This window comes from Macaca fascicularis, chromosome 9 (genome assembly GCF_037993035.2).
Source record: "Macaca fascicularis isolate 582-1 chromosome 9, T2T-MFA8v1.1".
NCBI lineage: Eukaryota > Metazoa > Chordata > Mammalia > Primates > Cercopithecidae > Macaca > Macaca fascicularis.
Genome location: NC_088383.1, coordinates 76,383,642 through 76,402,500, shown reverse-complemented (window position 1 = coordinate 76,402,500; position 18,859 = coordinate 76,383,642). Strand labels below are relative to the sequence as shown.

General features: G+C 39.0%; 1 long non-coding RNA gene across 1 annotated transcript in view; it reads right to left on the bottom strand.

The window, feature by feature from the left end:
• LOC135965125 (uncharacterized) overlaps positions 1 to 18,677 on the bottom strand; it is a 70,665-nt gene extending 51,988 nt beyond the window's left edge. The window contains exon 1 of the long non-coding RNA XR_010577992.2: positions 18,541 to 18,677. This is a non-coding gene — a long non-coding RNA (uncharacterized lncRNA). The remainder of the gene's footprint in view (positions 1 to 18,540) is intronic.
• Positions 18,678 to 18,859: the final 182 nt, after the last annotated feature.

Genomic DNA, 18,859 nt, shown 5'->3' with positions numbered 1-18,859 from the left:
GGGGAGGGCAAGGGAGGGGGAGAGAAGGAAGCAAGGAGAGAGAGAGAGAGAGAGAGAGAGAGAGAGAGAGAAACTCAATTAAAAATTAGCAAAAGACCTGAAGATGCCTCTCACCAAAGAAGATACACAGATGGCAAATAAGCATATGAAAAGATGCTCCATATCATATGTCACTAGGGAATTGCAAATTTAAATAACAATGAGATACCACTACACATCTATTGGAATGGCAAAAAAAAAAAAAAAAAAACCACAACACAACACAACACCAAATGCTGGAGAGGACATGGAGCAACAGGAATATTCATTGCTGTTTGGAACACAAAATGGTACAGCTGTTTTGGAAGACAGTGTGGCAGTTTCTTACAAAACTAAACATACTCTTACCATACAATCCAGCAATCACACTCCTTGGTTACTTACTCAAATGAGTTTAAAACATATGTCTACACAAAAACCGACACACCAATGTTTATAGCAGCTTTGTGCATAATTGTCAAAACTGGGAAGCAACCAAGATGTCTTTCAGTAGATGAATGGATAAATAAACTGTGGCACATCCTTACAAAGGAATATTATTCAGCAATAACTATCAAGCCATGAAAAGACATGAAAGAATCTTAAATGTATCTTATTAACTGAATGAAGCCAATCTGAAATGGCTACATAGTGTATGATTCCAACTATATGACATTCTGGAAAAGACAGCACTATGAAGACAGTAAAATGATCAGTGGTCACCAGGAGTTAGAGGGGAGGAAGGAAGGGAAGGATGAATAGGCATAGCACAGATTTTGGGGACAGTGAAATGTTCTGCATGAGGCTATAATAGTGGACATATGTAATTATACATTTGTTAGGACCCATAAATGGACAACATCAAGAGTGAACCCTAAACTATGGACTATAGGTGATAACAAAGTGTGGGTGTAGCTTCATCAAGTCTAACCAATGTACCACTCTGGTGCTGATGCTCCTAGTGAGGGAGGATACATGGGGTAAGAAGGGGCATATGTGGGAACTCTCTCTACTTTCCTCTCCATTTTTCTGTGACCCTAACACTGCTCTAAAAAAAATTAAGTTTGAAAATGGCAGATAAGAAGCAGGACTAACTTGCAGCACCCTCTCAGACAGACAAAGCAGCATGTGGAGACTCACATCATGAACTTTTGCTCCAAGAACTACTGCAGGAATGTACCAGGAAAGCTGAGAGAATCCACAGACCCTTTGAAGGAAGCAGCTTGAGACTGCAGGCTCCATGAGACAGCCAATAAACTGTGAGTGCCAAAGTGTGAGAGGGTGACTGTCTGCCCCCAAACACATACCCTCACTAGGAAACCTGAAGGTCCAGATCATAAGAGAAGGATTTGACCTTACCTGGAGCTGAGACAAATGCAGAGAGCCACACAAAATATAGGGGTAGAGAATGCAGCAGCAAGAGCCCTGTGGGCACTCTCAGTCCTCAGGGAAGCCATTTCTGTCTTTATCTTGCAGGAGTCCTTGGGGAGGGCTGCCAGTGGAACTGAGGAAAGACCACAGGGAGAAGGAAACTTCCAGTTGAATTTTATAACAATTTCTACTGAACGTGAAGTTTCCTGGACAGAATCTGGGTAAGGGGTCAAATGGGGAGTGCAGATACAAGCACAGAAGCTGTGGCAGGCAGGGAGGCATAAAACCCAAAAGCCCTGCTTGTGTTCTCAGCAGGGAGGCTTGTAGCCTGGACAAGTTCTCAGCCCTGCTCGCCTGCTGCCTGGAAATAAACTCGATGTTGTTGGGGGAGCATGCTGACAGTGAGACCAGCATTTTCAGTTGCGTAGGAGCTGGGTAACACTTGTCACTGTTGGCTTTCCCCCACTTCCCTGGTGACCTGTATGACACAGCAGAGGCAGCCATAATCCCCCTGGGACCATAACTCCATTGGCCTGAGACCCACACCCTCATCCCCCACAGCAGTCACAGCAAGCCCTACCCAACAAGAGTCTGAGCTCAGATACAATTAACCCTGCCCCCACCTGATGGTCTTTCTCTACCTGCCCTGGTAGCAGAAGCCAAAGGACATAATCTCTTGGGAACTCTATGGCCCTGCCCATCACCTGAGAACCCCAAATGCTTATCCAGGCAACCCTAGGGCAAATTTGTATCCTTTCTATAGTACCACAGCTGATGCTGTCTTGAAAGCACCACCTCCTGGCTAGAGATCAACCAACACAAAACCAGCACACCAAACAAAAACGCAACCAAGGACCCTCACACAGTCCGCTTCACTCCCCTGCTACCTCCACTAGAGGAGGTGCCGGTATCCACAGCTGAGAGACCTGAAGACATATCACAGGACTCTTTGCAGACACTCCCCAGTACCAGCCTGGAGCCCAGCAGCACTCCAGCCTGGGCAACAAGAGTGAAACTCCATCTCAAAAAAAAAAATCAACAAAGAAACAATGGACTTAAATTATACCCTAAAACAAATGTACTTCACAGTTATTTACAGAACATTCTACCCAACTACTGCAGAAGATACATACTAGTCACCAGCACACAAAACATTCTCTAAGATAGACCATGTGATGGGCCACAAAACAAGTCTCAATAAATTTAAGAAAATCAAAATTATATCAAGTACTCTCTCAGACCACAGAGGAATAAAATTGGAAATCAACTCCAAAAGGAACCCTCAAAACCATGCAAACACATGAAAATTAAATAACCTGCTCCTGAATGATCATTGGGTCAACAATGAAATCAGGATGGAAATTTAAAATTATTTGGACTGAACAATAATAGTGACACAACCTATCAAAACCTCTGAAATACAGCAAAAGCAGTGCTAAAAGGAAAGTTCATAGCATTGCATGCCTACATCAAAAAGTCTGAAAGAGCACAAATAGACAATCTAAGGTCACACCTCAAAGAACTAGAGAAACAAGAATAAACCAAACCCAAACCCAGCAGAATAAAATAAATAGCAAAGATCAGAGCAGAACCAAATGAAATTGAAACAAAATAAACAATACAAAAGATAAATAAAACAAAAAGTTGGTTCTTTGAAAAGGTATATAAAATTGATAGACCATTAGCAAGATTAGCCAAGAAAAGAAAAAAGAATAATCAAGTAAACTCAGTTAGAAATTAAACAAGAGGCCAGGCATGGTGGCTTACACCTGTAATCCCAGCACTTTGGGAGGCCAAGGCGGGCAGATCACGAGGTCAGGAGATCGAGACCATCCTGGCTCACATGATGAAACCCCATCTCTACTAAAAATACAAAAATTAGCCAGGTGTGGTGGCAGGCACCTGTAGTCTCAGCTACTTGGGAGGCTGAGGCAGGAGAATGGCGTGAACCCAGGAGGCGGAGCTTCCAGTGAGCCAAGATTGTGCCACTGCACTCCAGCCTGGGTAACAGAGCGAGACTCTGTCTCAAAAAAAAAAAAAAAAGAGAAATGAAACAGGAGATATTACAACCCACACCACAGAAATACAAAAGATCATTCAAGGTTACTATGAAAACCTTTACACACACAAACTAGAAAATCTAGAGGAGATTAATAAATTCCTGGAGATATATAATCATCCTAGATTAAACCAGGAAAGAATAGAAACTCTGAACAGACCAATAACAAGCAGCAAGATTGAAGTGGTAATTTCAAAAATTGCCAACAAAAAAGTCCAGGATCAGATAGATTTACAGATGAATTCTATCAGATATTCAAGGAAGAATTGGTACTAATCTTATTGACACTATTCCAAAAGACAAAGAAAGAGGGCATCCTCCCTAAATCATTCTATGAAGCCAGTATCACCCTAATATGAAAACCAGGAAAGGACATAACAACAACAAAAAACTACAGACCAATATCCCTGATGAACACAGATGCAAAAATCCGCAACAAAATACTAGCTAACTAAATACAACAGCATATCAAAAAGATTATCCACCATGATCAAGTGGGTTTAATACCAGGGATGCAGGGATGGTTTTACATATGCAAGCCGATAAATGTAATACACCATATAAACAGAATTAAAAGCAAAAGTCACATGAATCATCTCCATAGACACAGAAAAAGCTTTTGACAAAATCCAACATATCCTTTATGACTAAAATTCTCAGCAAAATTGACATAGAAGGGACATACTTGAAGGTAGTAAAACCCATCTATGACAAACCCACAGCCAACATTATACTGAATGGGGAAATCCTAGCCAGAGCAATCTGGAAATCCTAGCCAGAGCAATCAGAAAGAGAAAGAAATAAAGGGCATCCAAATCAGTAAAGAGGAAGTCAAACTGTTGCTGTTCATTGATGATATCATTACACATCTAGAAAACCCTAAAGACTCATTCAAAAAGCTCCTAGAACTGATAAATGAATTCAGTAAAGTGTCAAGATACAAAATTACTGTACGCAAATCAACAGCACTGCTATACACCAACAGCAATCAAGCTGAGAATCAAATCAAGCACTCAAAAAATAAAATACTTAGGAATATACCTAGTCAAGGAGGTGAAAGACATCTACAAAGAAAACTACAAAACACTACTGAAAGAAATTGTAGATGACACAAACAAATGGAAACACATCCCACGCTCGTGCATGGGTAGAATCAATATTGTGAAAATGACCATACTACCTACTGAATCTACAAATTCAATGCAATTATTATTAAAATACCACCATCATTCTTCACAGAATTAGAAGAAATGATCCTAAAATTCATATGGAACCAAAAAAGAGCCCACATAGTCAAAGCAAGACTTGGCAAAAAGAACAAATCAGGAGGCATCACAATACCCAACTTCAAACTATATTATAAGGCCATAGTCACCAAAACAGCATAGTACTGGTATAAAAATAGGCACATAGACCAACAGAACATCACAGAGAACCCAGGAATAAAGCCAAATACTTACAACCAACTGATATTTGACAAAGCAAACAAAAACATAAAATGGGTAAAGGATACCCTATTCAACAAATGGTGCTGGGATAATTGGCAAGACACATTTAGAAGAATAAAACTGGATCTCATCTCTCACCTTACACAAAATCATCACGATGGTGCAAAGACTTAAATCTAAGACATGAAACCATAAAAATTCTAGAAGATAACATTGAAAAAAACCCTTCCAGATATTGGCTTAGGCAAAGATTTCATGACCAAGAACCCAAAAGCAAACACAACAAAAAGAAAGGTAAATAAATGGAACTTAATTAAGCAAAAAACTTCACACAGCAAAAGAAATAATCAGCAGGGTAAACAGACAACCCACAGTGTGGGAGAAAATCTTCACAATCTATACATCTGACAAAGGGCTAAATTTTTACATCTGACAAAGGACAGATGTAGATTCAGAATCTACAAGGAACTCAAACAAATCAGCAAGAAAAAAAAGAAGCTCATCAAAAAGTGGGCTAAGGATATGAACAGACAATCCTCAAAAGAAGATATACAAATGGCCAAAAAACATGAAAAAAAATGCTCAATATCACTAACGATCAGGGAAGTGCAAATCAAAACCACAATGAAATACCACCTTACTCCTGCAATAATGGCCATAATCAAAAAATAATAGATGTTGGCATGGATGTGGTAAAAAGGGAACACAAGGGTGGGAATGTAAACTAGTACAACCACTGTGGAAAACAGTGTGGAGATTTCTTAAAGAACTAAAAGTAGATATACCATTTAATCCAGCAATCCCACCCAGAGGAAAAGAAGTCATTAGACGAAAAAGGTACTTGCACACACGTTTGTAGCAGCACAATTTGCAATTGCAAAAATATGGAACTAGCCCAAATGTCCATCAATCAATGAATGGACAAAGAAAATGTTTGTGTGTGTGTGTGTGTGTGTGTGTGTGTGTGTACACACACAACATGGAATATTACTCAGCCATGAGAAGGAATGAATTAATGGCATTTGCAGCAATCTGGATGGAAATGGAGACCATTATTCTAAGTGAAGTAACTCAGGAATGGAAAACCAAGCGTCGTATGTTCTCACTTGTAAGTGGGAGCTAAGCTATGAGGACTCAAAGGCATAAGAATGATACAAAGGACTTTGGGTTCTTGTGGGGAAGGGTGGGAGGAGGGTGAAGGGTAAACACAAATGACTACGCACTGGGTACAGCATACACTGCTCGGGTGATGAGTGCACCAAAATCTCAGATCAAAATCTCAGAAATCACCACTAAAGAACTTATTCATGTAACCAAACACCACTTGTCCCCGAAAAATCTATTGAAATTTAAAAATAATAATAAAATTGTTAAATAAAGTCTATTTTAAAAAGAAATTTTCAAATGATTTAAATGATGAGAGAGAAACTAACAAATATTGAAGAGAGCCAAAGAAGATTCAAAATATGGGTAACAGGAGTCTCCAAAGAAGAAAACTAAAACAAGAGAACAAAACAAATGCCAAAATACTGTAATTTAAGAAAACTTTCTTCAAATTAAAAATAAAACCTCTGAAACTATATTTTAAAAGAACACATCATGTTGGGTGCAAAAATATAGTTAGATAAAATGAACAAGATCTAGCTGTTGATAGTACAACAGGGTGATTATAGTCAATAATAATTTATTGTATATTTAAAAATAACTACAAGAATGGAATTGAAATGTTCCTAACACAAAGAAACAATAAATGCTAAGGTAATGGATACCCCAACTACTCTGATGTGATTACTACACAATGTATGCCTGTATCAGAACATCGTGTGTGCCCCATGAACATATACACCTATTATGCACCCATTTTATTAAAAAAAATTTTTTTTTCTTTGAGATGGAGTTTCACTCTTGTTGCCCAGGCTGGAGTGCAATGGCACAATCTCGACTCACCGCAATCTCCACCTCCCAGGTTCAAGCAATTCTCCTGCTTCAGCGTCCCGAGTAGCTAGGATTACAGGCATGCGCCACCATGCCCGGCTAATTTTGTATTTTTAGTAGAGACAGGGTTTCTCCATGTTGGTCAGGCTGGTCTCAAACTCCCAACCTCAGGTGATCTTCCTGCCTCAGCCTCCCAAAGTGCTGGGATTACAGGCATGAGCCACCGTGCCTGGCCTTAAAATTAAAAAAAAAAAAAAAAAAAAAAATTAACACACCATGCAGGCCAGGCACGGTGGCTGACACCTGCAATCCCAGCACTTTGGGAGGCTGAGGTGGGAGGATCACTTGAGTCCAGGAGTTGAAGACCAGCCCGGGCAACATGGTGAAACCCCATCTCTACAAAAAAATACAAAAATTAGCCACACATAGTGGTGCTTGCCTGTGGTTCCAGCTACTCAGGAGGCTGAGGCAGGAGGATTGCTTGAGCCTGGATGCAGAGGTTGCAGAGAGCCAAGACACTGCCACCATACTTCAGCCTGGGCAACACAGCAAGACCCTGTCTCAAAGACAAAAACAAAAATGCCCAAAAAACAAAACAAAACAAAACAAAAAAACCACCATGTACCTGAGAATATTGACCCAGAATGACCAATATCACAAAATATTCAAATACAACTACTAGACTTTAAAGAAAAAAAAGAAAAATCCTTTGACATCTAATCAAACAGTGAATGAGTTATAAGAAAAAGAAAATTAGATTATCCTGAAGCATTTCTATACCAGTGTTTCTCCAGAAGCAAATGGAGCACATATTTAAGATACTCAAAGAAAGAAAATGCAAGCCAAGGATTTTATATGCAGCAAAACTGACATTCAAGTGCAAAGGGCATAAACTGTTATCAACATATGCAAACAAAAAGTAGGCAATATTGGTCCCATGAACTCTTTTTGAGAAACATACTACAGAATGAGCTTCAGCCATGCAAAATGACTAAAGAAACATTTAACATAATGACTGGTGATGAGTAATAAACATGCAGTTACAGTATTAGTTATATAAACATTCAGTTACAGTATTAGTTATATAACTAATACTAAATGAGAGCTAAAAGGGGAAGATTATAGTATGCAACGGCTGATGTTCAAACAATGTAGATAATTATTCTTAAAGAGGGGTAGAATGAGGATACAATATGCAACAATTTTTTGTTTGTTTGTTTTGTTTTTTGTTTTTTGTTTTGAGACAGAGTCTCACTCTGTTGCCCAGGTAAAGTGCAATGGAGTGGTCTCAGCTCACTGCAACCTCCTCCTCCGAGGTACAAACGATTCTCCTGCCTCAGCCTCCCGAGTAGCTGGGACTACAAGTGTGCGCCATCATGCCCAGCTAATTTTTTTGTATTTTTAGTAGATACAGGGTTTCACTATGTTGGACAGGCTCGTCTCTAACTCCTGACCTTGTGATCTGCCCACCTTGGCCTCCCAAAGTGCTGGGATTACAGGCATGAGCCACCGTGCCCAGCTGCAAAGACGTGTTTTAACTGCTCTCAGTAATAACATTGGTGGAAGTGGTATTACTATTATTCTGAGGTTATTTTGTGTAAACATGGGATTAAGTAAATTATTATTATATTCTAACTCTTTCATATCTTGTGTCGTTGAGAAACAAGATTCTTGGTATAAAAGAAAGGAGGTAAAAATGTGATATAGAAGAGGTTGAATTTTATAACTCTGTGGTTATGAATTAGATGTATCAATCTGAACTCAGAAGATACAGTCATGCACTACATAACAATGTTTTGGTCAACAACAGACCACATGTATGACGATTGTCCCAGGAGATTATAATGGAGTTTTCATATCATATTTCTACTGTAACTTTTCCTATGTTTGGATACACAGAAACTTACCACTCTGGTACAACTGCCTACAGTACTCAGTACAGTATCATGCTGTATAGTTTGTAGCTCAGGAGTATTAGGACATATCACACAACCTAGACATGTGTCCATTTCACATAGCCTGGGTATGTGATATGTCCAAACCTAGGCTGTACCATCAAGGTTTGTGTAAGTACACTCTGTGATGTTCACAGTGACGAAATAGCCTAACAACTTACTTCTCAGAATGTATCCCCATTGTTTAAGTGATGAGTAACTGTATTTTATCTCTTTTTTGGTTTGGATTTTGTTTCTTTATTTGTTTGTTTGTTTGTTTTTTGAGATGGAGTCTTGCTTTGTAGCCCAGGCTGGAATACAGTGGCGTGATCTCGGCTCACTGCAAGCTCCACCTCCCAGGTCCCAGCGATTCTCCCACCTCAGCCTCCTGAGTAGCTGGGATTACAAGTGTGCACCACCATGTCTGGCTAAGTTTTCATATTTTTAGTAGAGACGGGGTTTCACTGTGTTGCCCAGGCTGATCTTGAACTCCTGAGCTCAGGCAATCCACCCACCTTGGCCTCCCAAATGTATTTTATCTTTTAAAAGAAAAAAATGTACACATATATATAATATCTTAGCTCTGTTCACTAAAGGAGCCTGAAGATGATGACCAGCCTAATAGCATTGATTATCCCTAGCACCCAGATTGGTTGAAATACTATTTTCCACTAAATAAAACTAAAACTTCTTGGGGAAAATGTTGATTCCTGATTTGGGGCAAAAAATGTGTGGGAGATGGGCCTGGAGCATTGTCTTATACTGGAAAAGAGGGAGTTACCAAGCTACTAAGGTGTAAAAAGGACTCAGTGCCAATTTGAAGAGGCTTCCATCAGCCAGAGATGGGAAAATTTGAGCTTCTAAAGGATAATAATTGCAATTGATTAAAACCCATCAATCAGTGAGTTAATAATGATATTTAAAATGATTTTTAAAAAACTAATGGGTAACCTTGAGAGAATGATATGAAACCAATTCATTATCTTAAATGAAGCATTTATTCTGCCTTCCTGTATAAAACATACCATGGGTAATCAAATACTAATGAGGATATGTGTCTCTTTATAAAGGTACTCTAATAAATGAAAAAATTAAAGAATTCAAATACCACCATTTTTCCATCCCCGATGAATTAATAAGTGTAGGCATGTAGAATTAATGGCTGCTAGTATTACAAAAAGAGAGACAATCAGAAATTATGTGCCTCCTAATGAAAGAGTACAGCAGCCCTATAGTCCTGCCAAAGGTATTGAACCCAAGTCTGATCAAACCTCTGGATTCAGCTACTCATTTGCAAGAAATACAAAAGACTACAACAATGTGTTGAACTGCACCACAAATGTGCATCAGCAAATTCCAGACAGTGGGAAACTATAGATCAAATGGTACAGGTCTTCAATAGATAAAATGAAAGAAAAAGAAAGGGATGGAGAAGGATTCTGTGTATTAAGAGATTTAAAAGATATATAATAACTTTTAGGAGGCAAGACTAAACTATAGCATCTAGAAATGTACACTGAGGTGATAAAACTACAAAGTAACATAAGGAAGTGATCACTGTAAAAAGTCAGGATAAGGACTTCTGCTTCTGATTAGGACTCAATACAGGAACCAGATTACCTTCCTGCCCAAAAGAACTAAAATACTAGACCAAATACGTGGAAGGAAACAAATCCTGTTTTCAGACATTGGATATCTGGCTTCAAATAATAGTGATCCCTGAGAGAGGGGTAAAATTGCCCCAGCTTACTCCCTGGAGAGAATATTCAGGCCAGAATACAGAGATGGGGGACCCTCCAGTCTCCCTGAGTTGAGAAGGCAATGCTGGGAGTTCATGGAAGTCATGTGGCTAGGGTCCACCGAGCAAAGTACTGGTGAGGAGAGAGGTGCCCAGAGAGAGCTCCAGACATGTGCATGCGGCACCCCTTGAGTATTCATCAGCACATGTGTGTAAGGCAACTACCCAAAGCTTGGAAAAGAACCACTTAAAACAAGTAAGATAAACATTTCTGGAGCTTGCATAGAACCAGAAAAAGTCCATAGTCTCATCTACCAGAGTGGACAACCTCAAAATTCATGAGGCATTGTGTAGTGAGGCAAAATCAGTCCTAGAACAAAAGTTGCTCTGATCCCAGCTAACAAAACTTAAAACCAAGCATCAAAATAATTAAACTGTTTCCATAATGAGCAGAGAAATTACACAAAAAAGATAGAATTAGTAGATAAGGATGTAAAACAGTTATAATTATAGTCCATATATTCAATGAAGCAGAAGGAAGATTGAGCATACAGAGATATGAAAGGTAGATTTTTTTATAAAGATCCAAATGAATTTCTAGAGATAAAAACTACAACATAAGAGATTTTAAAAACACATTGGACCAAATGAACAGCATATTACTGTAAAAGAGTAATGAACTTGAGGATATAGCAACTGAAATTATACAAAATGAAACACACAGGAAAAAAAGACTGAAAAAAATAAGTGAAGCATCACTGAGCAGTGAGATAACTTCCAGCAGCCTAAAAATGGAGTCCCCAAAGGACAGAAAACAGAAGGAAGTAGGGCCAAAAAAAATTTTTTAAGAAATAATGGCTGAAAATTTTTCAAGTTTGGTTAAAATTACTGAACCCACAGATCCAAGAAGCTCAATGAACCCAAAGCACAAGAACCTTTACCAAGGCATATCATAGTCAAATTGCTTAACACTGGTGAAAAAGATAGTCTTATAAACAGAAGAGGAACAAAGACAAGAATACAACTGACTTCTTGATAATAAATATATCTTGAAAATAATACATCCCAGAATACAATGAAACAACAATTTTTAAGTACTAGAGGAGGAAAAAAAGCTGTCATCCTATAATTTTATACCCAGCAAAAATATCTCAAAAAACAAAAGTGAAATAAAGACTTTTTCAGGCATAGAAAACTGAAAGAATTTACTAGCTGTAGACCTGCACCTCAGGAAATGTTAAAGTCCTTCTGGAACAAAGACAAATATAACAGACAGAAATCTGATCAATACAAAGAAATGAAGAGCACCAGAAACAGTTAATATGTGGGTAAATATAAAAGTGGTTTTTTAAAAATCTCTTTAAGAGATAATTGACAGTTTAAAGAAAAAAAAATAACAATGTATGATGGGGCCTATAACATATGTGTAGAAGTTATAAATGATAAAACGTTAACCTATGATAAAAGCCAAAGCAGTGACTACTCATGTGGGAATCCAGGTGGTTTGAGCTGTTGATAGGGCAGATTCGGGAATTCCTGGAATGACTGACAAGGTTCTATTTCTTTATGTGGGTATTGGTTACAAATGTGTTCACCTTGTGATAACTCACGTTAAGTTATAAATTAGTGTTGTTTTATAACACAAAAGCTTTAAGAGCAATTGAAAGTGAATCATTTCATTTTTGTGAACTACATAGATGTGTAGAAGAAAATACAGAAAGGATATGAAATAAGATTAACAGTAGTTATTACACGGGTATTGAGATTGAGGGTGAGAACTACTTTTCTATTTTTTCCAAAATGGCTATATAAATATTATTTACTTTTGTAATGAGGAAAAATAAGTAAAAACAAATATTCCCAATGGAAATACTTTCATTGTATAGGTTTCCTTGGGAACGAAATTCATAACTTTGCAATCACTTCACTACCTTGGCTTCTTTGCTTTCATTTTTACATCAGTCCTGCCCATCCCTATCTGCATTGCTCTGTGGTATGTGCTAGCAACCAGAATTAAGGAACTGGTAGGCATTTTTAAAATTTTGTGTACAGTCTAGGCACAGTAGCTCATGCCTCTAATTCCAGCACTTTAGGAAGCCAAGGTGGGAGAATCACTTGAAGCCAGAACTTTGAGACCAGCCTGGACAACAAAGTGAGACCCCATCTCTACAAAAAATAAAATTATCGGCTGCATGCAGTGGCTCACGTCCGTAATCCTAGCACTCTGGGAGGCAGATCACTTGAAAGCAGGAGTTCGAGACCAGCCTGGCTAACATGGTAAAACTCCATCTCTACTAAAAAATAACAAAAAAAATTAGCTGGGCGTGGTGGCACACATCTGTAATCCCAGCTACTTGGGAGGCTGAGGCAGGAGAATTGCTTGAACCCAGGAGATGAAGATTGCAGTGAGCCAAAATTGCGCCACTGCACTCCAGCCTGGGTGACAGAGCAAGATTCCATCTCAAAAAATAAAAATATAAATATAAAAATATTAGCCAGATGCAGTAATGCACACCTGTAGTCTCAGCTACTCAGGAGGCTGAGGCAGAAACATAGCCTGATCCCAGAAGCTCAAGGTTGCAATGAGCTATGATTTCACCACTGCACTCCAGCCCGGGAAACAGAGCAAGACCTTATCTCTAAAAAAAATAATAATAATTAAATAATTAAATTTTTATGTACAGAATCAAAATAAAAACAGCTACAATTACATTTTTAAAGAACTTCTTGTTCTAGCTGATAATAATGTTTGGCTGTGAGACGAGAGGTGAGGAACAGTTATCTCGAAGCCAGAGTTTGCAATCTGCTACCCTGGAGATTTCTCTGGGAGACTTTGCATGGTTCAGAGGATCTTGTGATTGTTTTGTAAGCAAGGAGGTGCTGCATTTACAAATGCTGTAGAAACAGCCCTGTGTTTTTAATATTCTAAACAGAAATACAGAGTGCCTCTAAATTTCATCTGACAGAAACCTTATGCTTATATTAGCTGTATCCAAAAATAAGAACAAGCCTAAATGAAGACTGCCACAAACCTTTAGCATCAGCAAAAGGCTGTATCTCAAGGGAGAGAATATCAGCACAAAGAAAATACCAGGTTTAACTAGAAGGACCTCATAAAGACATATCCTACTGCACAGTTCATTGCTCAGAGAGCAAGCAGGGAAGTGAAAAATATACCATGAATGTCCATTGTTTGTGAATGGCTAGGGTTGGGTCAAGTAAGGCTAGCCATATAGAATATCAGCCCTATTATAGTTCCCAAGAAAACACCGCACACATTCTAAAGATTAGCAAAGGGACTACAGCACACTAAAAAGGGAGGGGGGATGAGAATGCCTCGTTTGATTATTGATTTAATTTACAAATGTGAAAAGGAGTGTAGTGTGGTACATGGGATGTCATGTATTCTAAGTATATATAATGCAGGGTCTGTTTCATGGTAACAGAATTCAAAAATTAGGATTTTATCTAACCTTTGAGCAATATAAGAAAATTTCAGGCCTGGCGCAGTGGCTCACACCTGTAATGCCAGCACTTTGGGAGGCTGAGGCAGGAGGATCTCTTGAAGCCAGGAGTTTGAGACTATCCTGGGCAACAAAGCAAAACCCTATCTCTAAAGATAAAGAAAGAAATGATAAATTAAAAAAATAAAATTGAAACTAGTTCCACAAGAGGCATTGGGGGCTATTAATGTAATTGAATCATTCATAGATATTACCATTTTAAGGGTATATTGGTATGAGCTAAAGGTTATCTGGACACTGTTTGGAAAACAGAAACATATACATGTGACAGTTACTCTAAGGGTTTATTCTAAAAAGAAAAAATCTGATGGGTGAACATTTGCTTCCTTGGGTTATGTGCTATAATGTCCCCAACATAATTTTCCTGAAAAATGACTATATGGGTTACCAAAACAAACATATACATCACTGCAACACTTTGTCGTAACATATGCAGTGCTTTAAGCCAACTCAAAGATGTATAATGTAGAACTGGAATCATTTCCTAGACAGAGGACCACTAGCAATAACCTTTAATAGCCCAGGGTCTCCAGGGGCACATTTAAGGCAGGATTCCTAGAGGCTGCATTTCGGCAGCCACTGTGGAATGAAATAAACACTTTGGAGCAGAGCAGGAAGTCCCGCTGTTCAGCACTAGCTGGTTTCAAGCCAATGGTTCCTAATCTCAATGAGCAGCAGCTGTCATAGCCATTCTGCAGGGATGTCTTTTTCAAAGTTCTTAAAGATCTTAATTGTGACCTTCCCCTCTGGCTCTAAGTAAGGTTCTTCTTGCTCACCTGTCATATAATTGGGAGCACTCAATTTCATGATCAGCAACACAAAATGAAGTGGAGAATACTCTTATTAAATAAGCTGGAAGAAAGGGACAATCAGAGAGACAGGCGGCATGATGTACTAGAAAGAGAAGTGGTCCTCCTGGCAAAACCTGACGCAAGGGACAGGCTGCTGCGACCTTGTACAGATAACTCATCAGTAAATCTACTTAACATGCCTCTTTGGAGAGTATTGTCTTAGTCCTTTTGAGTGGCTATAACAAAATGCACTCATCCCTTGATACCTGTGGGGGACTGGTTCCAGAACCTCCTGTGGATACCAAAACTCGATGATGCTCAAATCCCTGTTAAAAAAATGGTGTAGTATTTGCATATAACCTATGTACGTCCTTTCATATAATTTAAATCATAGGTAGATTACTTATAAAATGTAATACAATGTAAATGTTAGGTAAATGATCATCATGCTGTGTTGTTTAAGGAATAATGATGAGAATATTCTGTACATTTTTAGTACAAATGCAATAATTTTTCCAAATATTGTTGATCCATGGTTACTTGAATCCACAAATGCAGAATCCACAGGTATGGGGGGATGACTGCACCTTAGACTAGGTAATTTATAAACAATAGAAATGTATTGTCCACAGTTCTGGAGGCTGGGACACCTAAGATCAAGGTGCCAGCAGCTTCAGTGTCTGGTGAGGGCTTGCTCATCAGAGATGACACCTTCTTGCTGCATTCTCACAAGGCAAAAGAGAAGACAAGCTTCCTCCAGCCTCTCATAAGGGCACTAATCCCATTCATGAGGTCTCCGTCCTCATGATCTAATCACCTCCTAAAGACCCCACCTCTTGTAGTACTATTGCATTGGAGGTTAGGTTTCAACATATGAATTCTTGGGGATACAAATATTCAGACCACAGGAAGTATCTTTTTATGAAAATAAGCATGTATAAATAAGGCATTTGGACTGTGTTAACTTCTCAACATAAAGCACAATTGCAAAAATTCTTAGTTGAATCACTTTGGAGTCTATTCAAGACAATTTCTCATATTAAGGCCTCAGCCTGCCATTCCAAAGATACCTTCCTGTGAACCTGCTCTCAAGCACTGAATGAACTGCTAGGCTGGCACACCAGCCGCACCCCCACCTGGCCAACTTCCAGCCTGTGCCTCTAATCATGCCTTCTCCCATCTCCACCTACTGAAATCCCATGCAGCCTTCCACATTCAGCTCAAATGCCATCTTCTTCATGAAATTTTCTATCAAAGGGGCTGAGAGACAGAAGAGGGAGAGGGATGAGAGCCAGGGAGAGATTTGCTGCCACTTGATGGCCTTAGCTTTGCAAAGGCAGCAAGAAACACAGTGGCCTGAGTCTGAAAACCAACATGGTGAGATTTCCCAACAGTGGCACAGGCACTAAAAAGGCAGTGAAAGCTCAGCCAGTGAGGTGTTAAAATACAGGCAGGGTGACCATCTGTCCAGGCTATCACAGACAGAATTTTCACGCTGGGTGGGGGTTACAAGGGATGACCCTACATCCCTTCCATGCTTCTAAGTTGTGTCATGGCCATGGGTTCAAAACAGTAAGTTTCAAGTTACAGGCAAATTTTGTTGAAGGTCCAGTTTATGATTCTCTAATCTTACCTGCCCACTTTCCTGATAAATTTATTTAAAAAGAAATACAGCCTTCAGCCTAGCTACTTTGGAGGCTGAGGTAGGAGGATCGCTTGAGCCCAGAAGTTCAAGGCTGCAGTGAGCCATGATTGCACCACTATACTCCATCATGGGGCAACAGAACAAGACTGTCTCTTAAAAAAAAAAAAAAAAAAGTGTTTAAGTAATATAATCCATTTTATAAAAGGTGGTGAGAAAGCAACATAGCAGCATAAGAGCGAAGGCTTTAAAGTCAGCCTGCACATGGATATGAATCCTTGTTTTAGACAAGTTATATAACCACTGCCGGTCTCACTTTCCTCACCTGTAAAGTGGGCTTAAGAACAGAACATCATAAGGGGTTGATGTAAGGAGTATATGAGTTAATACACATAAAGCAGTTAGTGTAGTATATAGCATATAGCAAGCATGCAATAACAGTTCATTACTATCAATATCACTACCATTATTAAAGTGCTTTGCAGGTCCTGACACATGGAAAATATATAATAAATAACAACTACCAAGATTTTTAAATTTATTTTTTTTTATAGAGATGGGGTTTCCCTATGTTGCCCAGGCTTATCTTGAACTCCTGAGCTCAAGTGATCTGTTCACCTCAGCTTCCCAAAGTCCTGGGATTACAGGCATGAGCCACTGCCCCCAGCCCATCAATATTATTATAATACATGTAAGTTTACATATTAAATGCCATTCATTTTAAGTAAGATAAATACATAATCATTCATTTTAAAGATTAATCTTAGATTCATTGTAAAGCAAATATTTAAAGACATCATTACAAAAGTAGAATTTGGTATACAGTCCCCCTCTGGTTAAGGGATAATAGTGGTTAGTTATTATCATTTTATAGATGATAAAACTCAAAGATTCTATTAATTGCCCAAGGTCACACAGTGGAGAAACTAAAACTAGAACTGAGTCTTTAGTTTCTAAGTTCCTTCTTCCTTCCATGAACCATGCAAATAAAAATAAAATAAATTGGAAGTATGGTAGCATGCCAAGAGTTAATCTATTCATCCAGCTGAGAGATGTGTTTCTTCCTTCTCTGTTTAACATTTCTGAGGCTTTTATCTCCTTTATGTGAAAAAGACAAGAAATCTTTATTCTACATGTAATGAGGGATCTCCTCCCATAAAACATGGCAGATTAAACACATGTAATGGATTAGTCAGGATGCAGATTCTACTGATAATGAATGAAATAAAATGGAGTTGTACTTCTCTTCCATATTACAAGAAGTATTAGAAGGCCTAGATGGCCAGGCACAGTGGTCCACACTTGTAAGCCCAGCACTTTGGGAGGCCAAGATGGGAGAATTGCTTGAGGCCAGGAGGTCTAGGCCAGCCTGGACAACATAGCAAGACCCTCTCTTTAAAAAAAAAAAAAAAAAGGCCAAGGCTAATAGGGTACCCTTCAATGTTGGAAACTCATATTCCTTCCCTTCTGGTGCTCAGCCTTTCCAGGATGCCACTCTCTTCTGCATGGTTGAGGCTAGTTCACTGCGATAGCCATGTTCCTTCCAGGCAACAAGAAAAGACATGCCTCTTGCCTTTAAGAGCATGATTTAGGGCCAGGTGCAGTGGCTCAGGCCTGTAATCCCATCACTTTGGAAGGCCAAGGCAGGCAGATTGCTTGAACCCGGGAGATCGAGGTTGCAGTGAGCTGAGATCTCACCACTGTATTCCAGCCTTGGTGACAGAATGAGACTCTGTCAAAAAAAAAAAAAAAAAACCTAATACAAACAATATTTCACTGTAGCAAGCTGAAAGGATATGCTGCCAGGAATTAAGGAAAGAAAGATGTCAGCTGTTTGGGGTAGGGGATGAGGGTGGCTCCTCAGATCTCCAGGTCCTCGTAGGACACATGCTCAAGGTGGTGAAGACCTTCTACTTGCCTACAGTGATATCCTTCAGGAAGCCTAAAGAGGCATTTTCAAAGTCTCTGCTGCTTCCAGTCTGGTCATCCTGAAACTTCAACATCATTACTATACATGATTGCAAAATCACCTTGCATAAGTTGCAGAATCTAACATCTAGGTCAAGGTACAACTTCATACCATACCACACCTCCATCTTGCTTCACTGTTCACAGTTATATTGAAAATGACAGGCATCACCCATGCACAGCTGTATGGCAGCATTGTAGCAACGTTACTAGGCACAGTTATCTCCAGCATTACATGGCCTGGGAGGTTGTGAACAGGATCTGCCAAAAAGCACAAAGATAGTTAAGCCAAAGTGGGTAAAAGGCAATTATCATTTTCAGGAAAAACAAATATTGGACAAGATAGGGAGTATAGTATACTATATGGCTCTGCTGTAATAACTATATGATCATAATCATATTAATTTAACCAAAAACTGTGATATAACTGT